General features: G+C 36.9%; 1 long non-coding RNA gene across 1 annotated transcript; it reads right to left on the bottom strand.

Moving 5' to 3' along the window:
• Positions 1 to 622: 622 nt before the first annotated feature.
• On the bottom strand, positions 623 to 8,002 carry LOC136347515 (uncharacterized). Its single transcript, XR_010733501.1, has 3 exons — positions 7,720 to 8,002; positions 4,167 to 4,342; positions 623 to 1,121 (listed from the first exon to the last, which is right to left on the bottom strand). It is a non-coding gene; the product is annotated as an uncharacterized lncRNA (long non-coding RNA).
• Positions 8,003 to 11,104: the final 3,102 nt, after the last annotated feature.

Genomic DNA, 11,104 nt, shown 5'->3' on the forward strand with positions numbered 1-11,104 from the left:
AAGGAAATTTGCAAATGCGAGCCCATTGCAACGTTGGCAACGTAAAGCAAATCAAAATAGTAAATTTCCACAGAAATGCTTAAAACTGACCGTTATGTTTGGTCCGGTGGCTGTTAAATAGATTTTAAGGTAAACGTATGCGGCGGTTTGTGTTTTGTTTGTCCAGGACAAACACCGAAAAGTCCAGGTCCGATGTTTACCTCCAGAAAATTTCTGCTTTTCGTTTTTCTTATGTAAACTTTGGTATTTCGTGCTCGATGGGTCTTAAAGCTTACACTCGAATATGTAATTGGATCCGATATCAAATTCCACTTCTTCGAACTTACTCGAAGATGGTGGCTAATAAAGATCTTAATAGTTGATAGGAGAGGCGGCGGTATCTGGCCGAGGTTATTAAAGTTTTTCTCGTAAAAGACGGTGATTTTTGTCGTCAGGTCTATTAAACCAGCTACCGAATTGCCGTTTGTTTTCATGTTTAGTGCCTCGTTAATAAGCGGGAATTTTAGTATATAGGATTACTTTCTTGTTAGACCAGCTACCATTAAAAAAATATATTATAATCCTGGAGATATGAAATATGTACAGGAGCTATTTGGTATTGAATTTATAAAGTCAACAGATGTTCAAAACGCCAGCTAAGAGATTTGTTTATTTGTCACAATAATGCGAATTTTCAAAGGAATTTGCTGGCCTTGCTTCTGGGTGCCGTAATTTCACAAATTGCCTACTAATAAAAACATCTTAATGGTGACAACATGATTATTGTGAGCACTCCATGATAAATTGCGCATATACATATTAAAACTTTTACAGTCTCCGAATTTTATAAACTAAAGATACGCAGAAGCCTTGCATGGTTTAGTATTTATGACTTCAGGCAGTGTGGATATACGATATAACATTAGCCCCTCTCTATGGTGTGTATTATATTCATAAATAGGCTCTTAATCCTAGAGTTATATTACCCACTGCAGTATAATAGATTCTCCACCCACGTGGCCCAATCTGTTCTAGCGCTCCTTAAGAAACAACACCCGCAATCGATAATCCTGCGAAACTGCTCATAAGTCCTGCAGCCTGCTTCTCGGAACCGCTATATATGTTTCGGTTACTCTCGAATGCTGAAAAAACGAGATATATATCACCCCCACTCTGGTACCGTAAGATAAATTGTGTATTGAATCAATTTAAAGCCCTGTTCCAAGGTTTGGAACAAGACGGTGTTGGATCTGGCAATTCAATTGAAGTTTTGGTTTAGACACATTCCGTAATTCATCAGAACGTTAGTTGACAGTGGAGGGGCTGAATTTTTGAAATTTAGCCATCATAACATGGGTGCCAGCCTCGGTACCGCCGCACCCTGATTACAGTGAATTTTGCATTGCTGTCAAGGGCAACGAAATGCATTGGAATTAACTACATTATTTTAAGGGGCTTTAAATAATTTTTTTACAGCTAACCAGAAAATATGTATTTTACGATAAAAAAAATTTTTGCTGAAAGTAGCGTTTTGCCGCTGAAGACCGCAAAGTTGACCTAAGGGATCGGCAAAACCATTTTGCGATCCCTCTTATTTGCTTTGGCTGGTCTTGCCTTCTCTCTCTCTCTCTTTCTCCCTCTGCTCTCTCTTTCTGTTTCTTTCTCTGTCTTTCTCTGTTTCTCTCCCTCTTTCTTTCTCTTTGTTTGCAAAATAATTTTGTGAAAGCTCGAAAAATATTAAATATAAAAAACTAGTAAGGTATCTGCAAAAGTAGATCTTACAAAAATATTTGTGCTATAGCCCATACAGCCTGCTATTACTGAAAAAGGTCTCCCACCCATGTTTTCATTATTTATACAGCCGGATTACGGTGAATTTGGCAATAACCTTTACTACCTTATCAATATTGGTATACTTAACCGTTACTAATTTAATTTTCTTGAGAGCGTACTATTTTTTGATAGATCTCGGAAGAGGAACAAGAATTTGCCCGAGTTTAGGTAATTATCACCAGGTAAGGTCATTTAATAGATGGACACTATTTATCCATTAAAACTAATCCTAGAAAAAAATTTTGTCGAAGCCTGAAGCTCAATTTTATAGGAACTTAATGATAAAAACATATATCAGCATCTACTGGTGTTTCATAGTTACAGAGTGTTTTTTCGAAAACGTCCGTCGTCAATTTTTTTTTAATAAATCGTTTGCTACTATTGCCAAGGCATTTTTTATATATAAATTTCAATTATTTAAAAGTTATTGCATAAAAAGCAATATTTTCTTAATTTTTGATATAACTTATCTACTTTAAATAGTACTGCCAGTATATTATTTCCACATAAGAGTTACGACACAAAATATTGACTTTTGTAAAGGTCACTGTTATTTAAGCAGATCGACTTTAGTTGGATTTAGTCACCAATTTCAATCACGAATTTTCAGTTAATGCCCAAAATGCAATCAGGCAGGAAATGCTTAGCTTTTTGTAACTAGTAGGAGTCTGCAGAAAGAGGCAAGCAATGTCCAGCAGTATGGCACGATTGCATAATAATATAGGTATTACATACCAAGACAGAAAGTTTTTCATTTTATTACTGTCAAAAGATATTATAGTTTACCGAGACGCACAACATCGAGGTTAACTATAATCTTAGGAAGGAAACTTTCCTCCGTGGTTTGTATACTATTTTATTTACAACCATAATATGTATTTATAATTCAGATTAATTCTCTAATAAGCTCCTGAACAATATTAAAGCACTACTAAAATATAACAAAACTTTGATCCTAATTAACTAACTTCTAATTGTATTTTGATTTTAGTGATTTTTATGTTTAATTGTAGGCCCGCTTCCAACAAAAACTTATTATCATTACTTACCGAGTGAAACAAACGTATAAAAAAATATATTTTTTTTAATTTAATTTTTTTTTTATTTTCAATTTCTCCATGTTCTTATTAAAATAAAATGGCGCGTTATTTCATTCTTTTTAATCAATTTATTTTAAGTTTATATTTCGTCTAAACTTTGGGCCTCGTTTGAAATTTAATGCGAATGTTGTCAAAAAATGTATTATTGCAAAATCACCATTCTAAATTTTATTAATAATATTTTCTTTAAAAGAGATTTAAATATGGTACAAGAAAGTGTCCATTACCTTCAGCTTTTCCAGGTGTGCATTATTTCCCTTTTTTTCCTAAATTAAAAGCACTATATGACAAGCAATATCCAAAACCACCTGCAATAATTTGGAAAAATAAATTTATTTAAATAAGAAAAAAATCACTGCTGATTTTCTCCAGATGCATATCCACAATTCCTATATTATCAAAAATACAAGATTGAACTAAATAAAAGCATATTAGAAAAAATTGTGTTCTAATTTACAATGCGGATTATTTCCTCTAGTACACATCATGTACTTTTACTAAAAATGTAAAGACGTGTAAAATGTAATAAAAATTTAACTTTTATTTAAATAAAAAAATCGCGAAAATGAGACTATGGGTTTAGAAGTTATATAAAGTAAAAACTGTGGTATTTTTAGCGATGCCATCATTTTATTCGAAAAATTATGTTATTTTATTTTATGCGTGTCACATAAAATTAATTGTTAATAATAAATAAATACCCGCTATGAATTTGGTCAAACTTTAGATCCCCCCAAAAAGGTGAAAAATTTGAGCTCTAAAAATGCTCTAATAGCGTATTTTGAAGAACAAAGCAAACAGAAGAAATCATAAACGTGAGCAATGCATAGTTTGCCCGGAACGATGCTAGAAATTAATTAAAATAGCCCAGGAAATGGGGGCGGAAAATGAGAGTGGGAAATGAGGGAGGGAATTAGAAGTATGTAATATAGCATTTACCAACCTGTAATGAGGTTAGTAACGTAAATATTGTTGCAATTATTGTTGCAAATAAAATAGTATCCTGTAACGAGATTCATACTTTTTTTTATAGATTCCTCATCATTTTTCTCTGCGATGAACAAATCGGAAATCTTAAAAAATACTGCATATGTGTAATATTAACCTAATAACGAAAATACCATTTTCTGTCTCTAAGAGGTCTGCCTCATATGTTAATGCTCTGGAATTTCTAATAATTGTTTTCGACGACCATGCATAATATAAACGACAATTAAATTATTAAAGAATTTAATAATTATTAACTTTACTGACTGAAAAACAGGGTGCCTTTCAACTTCACTGCTAAATAATTAGAGCACTGGAGTATTGTACTATTCGAAGCTAACCCAACAGACAGAGATAGATTATAAAACATTCAATATTTGTCAGTTGTCATTCTAGTTCGAACATGCCAGTCACTGTCAGCCGGCATTGTCAAGCATTCAACTCTAGAAATGGACGCAATTATTCCGGTTAAAATAAAATAAGATTAAAATTGTCTCGTTTATTACATGGTTGAGGAAGTATATGTTTTTTCCAATTTTAACAAATGCAGACGAAGCCTTCATAGTCGAATCAGCTTTCATTACGCAACTCGTTACGAAATGAAGACAGGTCTCTTCACTTTTCAATTTGTTCAATAAACGGGACCCAGTAAAGACAATACTTGTCATGGATTTGGAGATACAAGGTGCAGCACAAACAACTTCAAACGTTTTCTTCCTTTTCTTCATCTTACATTAAAATTAGATAAAATAATGTATTAAATTCGTTAGGAAATGTTATTTTGTGTAACTCGTGTCGTATTGCGAGACGAGTGCAGCGAAGAAGTTCTATTTACGCCGTGTAAAGAGGAAAATAGTTTCACTCCGTGCAGAGCAAAATTTCCTTGGGGAATAAAAGTATTCTTTTTCCTGTCTTCCCTAGAAAGTAAAGGTGTTCGTTTCTTCCCTCAAATCAGGATGAAGACTTATTTTTCAAGCAGGTAGTTCTAGAAAACACCAGTATATATCCACACTGGTTTTTATACCTACAGAAGGCACACAGAACATAAACCCCACATATCGTACCATTTGGAACGCAGAATAGGCAAAAAGTAACCGTGACCAAAAGCACGTTGAGGGCTGAAATTACCGTTTTGGAAAGCTTAATGTGAAGAATTCTTTGAAAGTTGAAAGTAAACATACAAAACTTAAACTGGTATGAATATAAATTGATATAACTAAGGCTGTAAGAAGCTATTTACAGGTCCACTTACATCGTGCGATAGCTAGTTTCGAGCCATAATGTTTATGAGTAACCTAGATTACTTACTATTTATAAATAGTGCCTTTCAACAAACCTGATTTGGATCATTTGATTTTCGAATAGACATCTGCATGAATTGGCTGACCAATCGTGAGTGTGGCAAGTCTGGATTTTGAATAAACACCTTTAAGCTATGCAAAATACTTCGGATAGGAAAACTCTCTGTCTGATGGTAAATAAGACCAACGTCAAGTAAGCCGAGGGAACAACGAAAATAATTCATAAATTGAATGTTTCGCTATATTTAATTGTTAATTCAACATGAGTGGGCCCTGACGGGGCAGGCCCGGTCTTAAGCGGACGGTAATTAAGTTTGTTTTCTATTATATTCAGGCATATAGGTACCCGGTTGACCGGTCGCCATTAATAATTCACTTGTTTCACCCAAGTGCCACCAGTGGCGGGCCTGAGAATTATATATATTCTTTAGAAATAATGGGAAAAAGTGTAAAATTACTTGAAATACTTGTCAAACATTCAGCTTATGTATGCTTTTACTTCTTGTGCATTTGATAGAGTAGAACGGACAATGGGTTTCATGAACGTAAACTCATAAGTTCCTGCCCGCTTAAATAATGCAAAATCCGGAGCACAAATGGAACGGGCCAGTGTATACGTAATTTATTAATGGGCATTTAGGCAAACAATATTTTGGAAAAGAGTCCTTTCCGCACGGTGAATATTCTTGAATCCTTAATTTTCCGGTAACGCGGTCAAAAGCAACGTTTTGAGCAACTTTTCCCTGAAGGAATAACGTATTGTGGATCGTACAATACGGAGTGGCAAAGAGTTAAACTTAATTTAGGTAAGCGGGCGAAGTGAGTAGCCCTGGCCCTGGGCGATCCGCCTTTCCAAACTGTACATGAATCGAATTTGGTTGTCTCTGACAGAGGCGTAGGTATTGCTATATTGACTGGCAACATAGTAATTTAATTAAACTAACGAATGATTCCAAACATGAGGATCTCAGTAACTATAAATGTTTTAAGAGTTGAAAAATTACTTTCGGAGGAATTCGAAAAAACTAAAATTTTGGAAAAACGTTTTTATTTTTCCTCGATTTAGCTGGCGAGGTCATTCAAAATTATTGACACTTCATCAGTAGAACTTTTCCTCTTCTATACTATGAATATTTTAGGGCCGACGTTTCCATTTTCACCAAGCATCATCAACTCTGTGTTTTGACAATTCCGCCAAACAGTAAGACTGAGCCGTAACAAAAGCCGAATTCAAACGGGCGAAAGTACAAAGCGCCGCCCATAAAAGACATAAAGTTGATGATGGTTACCGAAAATCGAAATGTCGGGTTTCAAATATGATATCACATCGTCGTAGAAGATGAAAAGTTGCAATGATGAAGTATCAATAGTTATGAGTTAACTTGACAAATAAGCAAAGGAGAAAGCATTACGGAATTGCTTAATAAGGATTATGAAGATAAGTAAGTACTGCTTATCAAGACTACTTACGCCTGAATACGATTAATCGTTATGTAACTAAACTTTACGTAACCCACCCGTTAGAATTATACGTACAAAATTCAAAGGGCATTGAACTAGAGCTGATCCGCCTCTGTGTTCCAAGAGCAACAACAGAAACCGCGAAGTGTATTATAGTGACAACAAGACATCAACAAATTTACTTATTTAATGATGGAACGTGCGATCCAATGGTGAGTCACTCAATTTTCTGAAATTGGAATAATTTACAATTTGCTAGCATTAGCCGTAATTGGCACCGTCTGCTATTAGTCGACGATTAAGTTATTCCGATGGTTATGAATACGTAATTTATCACCACCAAGAAAGTGCATGCGTTTAAGTACACGTAAAACGGATGTGTACAGTCTGGATCTCAGCCAAATTTTTAACTTCTGAAACGATGTTAATTTTTTTCCTCCATTCCTCTCCCTTTGGCACATGTTGAACCAACAAATAGCCAAATTTCATTTTTCAAGGTAACGAGATCTACTTAATAAGCGAACAGCAAATATTCGACTGTTTAAGCGTAAAAATACGAAAATCGGTTGAAAATAAAGGAAAATTTATCATAAAAAATCACTTTTTTTCTCGTAAACGGTATTTCTTACGCATTTTCAACAAGGAGATATTTTTGTTCGCGTAAAAATATCCATAGTAATGAACTCTTTTGTAATAATGTCGGCTCTAAAATACCTCAATAACTCTGGGAGCTGTGAGGAAAAAATCTGAAACTATCACTTTATAACGAGCAAGGCGTTTTCAGTCCTATGCGTGTACTCATATGAATTATACTAATATGTATATAAAATGACCCTAAGAATTACACCTGGAAGTTTTGCAAACGAATTTCTAGACACCCAGTATATGTGACTAATATATCAATTCTCAAAGCTTACTTCTACCGTTTAACAGATTTCGTATGAAAATACGACAGCTCCTAGAGCTTAAGAATCTGAGGTACATTAATATGTATTTCGAGTTTCCAAAATATTGCTTCAGTATTTGTTGCATCTAAACGAGGGGTGCGCATCACATACCTTCATTTCGATGCAATGAATTGGAATCTTCTCCAATTTCCCTGTAATCCATTAGAAAGAACCGAAGCTCTTCATTTAAATTGAGCGAGCTTTGGCAACTTCCTCTTGACATCTCATCTTCTGCATGGCCACATAAAACAACTATATAGAAGAGAAGTAATCTGAACCACCTTAGACGAGAGAATTCCTTCACACTTAATGAAGAAGGTTCTATATGCAACCGACCTTGACTCGTCCCCCCTTCAAGCCCCCCCGGACGCCCAAGCGGGCAGCTCGAGAGCGCTTAAAAATCAATCGAACTGCAAACGGTCGGTTGTCCCGCCCCTCCCTCTCCCCCCACGTTCCCCTCGATCTCGAACCGATCACCGATCGAGCAGCCGATTGGTGGGGCTGAGGCGCAGAATCGATACATGCCGTTCTATTGCTATAGATGACTACCTATCGAACCAATCGGGAGTATATACAGAGCCGTTATATACCTGAAATGAACCGAACAGTGATCGGAAATATTGGGCAGAAGAGTTCGAATATATAAGCTGGGCCCGATTTGTGTTTAAGGGTAGGTAAAAGGGAATCGAAAGATGTGAACGTTAAACAGGAGCCGTTTACTCGTTTACGAGGTCAGTGATGAAAGTTTAGTGGAAATCCCACTTTTATGCCTCTTTTTTTGAGACTGCTTGCCAAGTTAAAGAACAGGAGTTTCCGAGAGTGCTTCATATGATTATTCCAACTGGAGCCATTCGGCAGATTAGGCTGTATTAGGATACTTCAGATTAGTACTACTAATGGCAAAATTACATATTTTATAGAAACCCCAGTTTAAGAGTAATTCGCAACGAACAGGGCTCTTCCCATGAGTCACGCTTTTGTGAGCAACTCTGTATACTTACCAGCGCTTTTATTTTTTGTCGCTTTGAGCTTCAAGCTTCTCCTTGAACGCAATATTGAATCACCCTGTAATTTTTTGTAGTTACTGTCACGTTTCTGTTAATTCATTTTCTAGTCCTCACATATTATTCATGTTCATGGTTTTTTAATGCATACGAAAAATGTTAAGTTATCGTCATCGAATACCTGTATCGCGCACATTGAAATGGAAAAATAGAGTAGACTATAATGTATATAGACCTAAACGTCCGAGTAGTCATGCAGACACCAAATCTGCAGTTTACGTGATGCGACTGAAACGCATGTCAAAAAATGTTTTTTTCGCATGAAATAGATACATCAGAAACGGAATGATTTATAAGAAGATGATTTTCGACCCCTTCTACCTTGCCCACAAAGGCTAACTCGGACGCCATTATACCGGCTGAAGTAATATCACCTTTGGTCACTGAAGGTATTACAGCACATGAGAGCTTGAATCAAATTGATGGACATCGTCTTTGGAGCTGTGCCGTGTGGCCCAGCTTCTCTCATCTGCCGATCGGCGTCGTAGTCGGGGCGTCGCCTGAGAGTCGCGTCGACGTCCCCCGCGCCTCGACGTCCGCGTCCACACCGCAAAAATCGAACGATGCCGTCTATTTGAGTGCGCGAGGAGTCGAACGAGAGCAGCGGGGTCAAAGGTCAGGGGGGCCGCGGGGGTCGTCGTCGATGGACTTTTTTACGATATCCGCCTCCCCCCTGGGCAGATCGAACGCCAGGAAGATGCCTCCCACTCGGCATCAGCGTCGATACATAGCGTCGGTATATAGGTTCGATATCGGTGTTGATTGGTTGATGGCTTTTCGATTTTACGGTTGTTCAAATTCCAATCGCAGGCCAATCAAACCGATATTTTATTTAAACGCTGAGAAAAGTGTTATTTAGTAGAAAATGGCTCTTGACCGGTAGAGGATAGATTGAGATCGAGGAGATTAACTCGATGTAACATTAACTATACTCTCTGGATTAACTAAGAGCCGTCCGATTATAGTAACTGAAGCATTAATTGTTGCTATATGTGCCCGACTTGCTTCAGAACGCCTCAAATCCAGTAATCAACTTTTGCTGATCGTCTACTGATACCTATCGCGAAGATACTACTATAGTCACCAGGCTTGTACAAATTTGATAATATAACAAATAATGCTTAAGTGTAAAGTTACACATGCTTATGGGGAGAAATTTAAATGCGGAGCAATAAATATATGAGGAAATTAAGTGGTATGAAGCATGAACTTAAACTGCTCGTTGAGACATTGTTACAACATCATCACCACTGCTGAAGTACCTAGAATTAGACTCGTAGACTCACAGAATACTGTAGAGTGTCAACGCGTGTCATCGCAGCATTCATGAATATTTACCTACCTCAGAAACTACGTTTTAGCCCATCAGTTTCTTAGCCTCCATAGAAATTTGCATCCTGAGGAAGTTAACACCAGGTGAATAATTTTTGGCGCTATAAGAAACGTGTCTTTATTATCTCCAATTATTTGAGGGTACGCATTATATGTACTTTATAATATAGGGGCATATGGCCCTACATTACGACAATTATGCAAAGTGGAAAGAACTCTTTTTAATTTGCTCGTTCATCAGCTCGAGATTGTTCAAATATTACAGCTGAAGATGTCTAGAAAAATTATAATCTGTCAGCTGCCGAAGAGACGAGTCTCACATTTATCGCATTGGAAATTTTCCAACAACCCCCGGTAAAGTTCTTCGATTTTCCAGAAGCTATATATTTCCACGTCTATATACTCGGGATTCTGCAGTGGGCATTTTTTCTCATCCAGATCCGTTCGTTCGATTTTCTCTATACATAACGGCGACGCAGGGCGTCCGATACATCGCGCAAGCACCGGCATCGGGGGCGTCGGGACGATTGGTCGATCACTTTCCGATACATGCGGTAAAATCACGCCTATTGGCTCGATTGATTTTGTTTATTGGAAATCTGGCTTGCCGGGAACCAATCCAGGCTCCGGGTTTAGTAACATTTGCCAGTTAGACAAGTTTATAATTGAGAAAAAATACAAATCGCGAAAATCATAGAATCCGGGCAATAAATTTTAGAGCAATTTAATCAAAAAGTGCGCTCCGCGATGAGATATTTCCAAGTCTCTCGAGCCGGCGGCGATTTTCCATTTTCCATTATCATGCATTACTTAAACTCAATCTAAACACATAAATAATCGAGCGCGCAGCGACAAATCCTGCTCAGGCTATAATTGCAGTTTTTCCGCTGCAGGAATTGGCAGAATAGAAAGCCGGATGAGACAGGGAAATAAAAGAATATGCTCTATTTTATGGATAGGCGTGGGTAGTAAACAGATTTTAGAGAATACGAGCTGCTCAGTCTAAGTATTGGATTGCGAGATATTGAGAAAGTAGGGTCTTTTTATTTAGTGAATAAAGGCATCCTCGGATAAAGACGAACTTGTGAATAAAGACATCG

The sequence above is a fragment of the Euwallacea fornicatus genome, chromosome 29, assembly GCF_040115645.1.
Source record: "Euwallacea fornicatus isolate EFF26 chromosome 29, ASM4011564v1, whole genome shotgun sequence".
In the NCBI taxonomy this organism is placed as follows: Eukaryota; Metazoa; Arthropoda; class Insecta; order Coleoptera; family Curculionidae; genus Euwallacea; species Euwallacea fornicatus.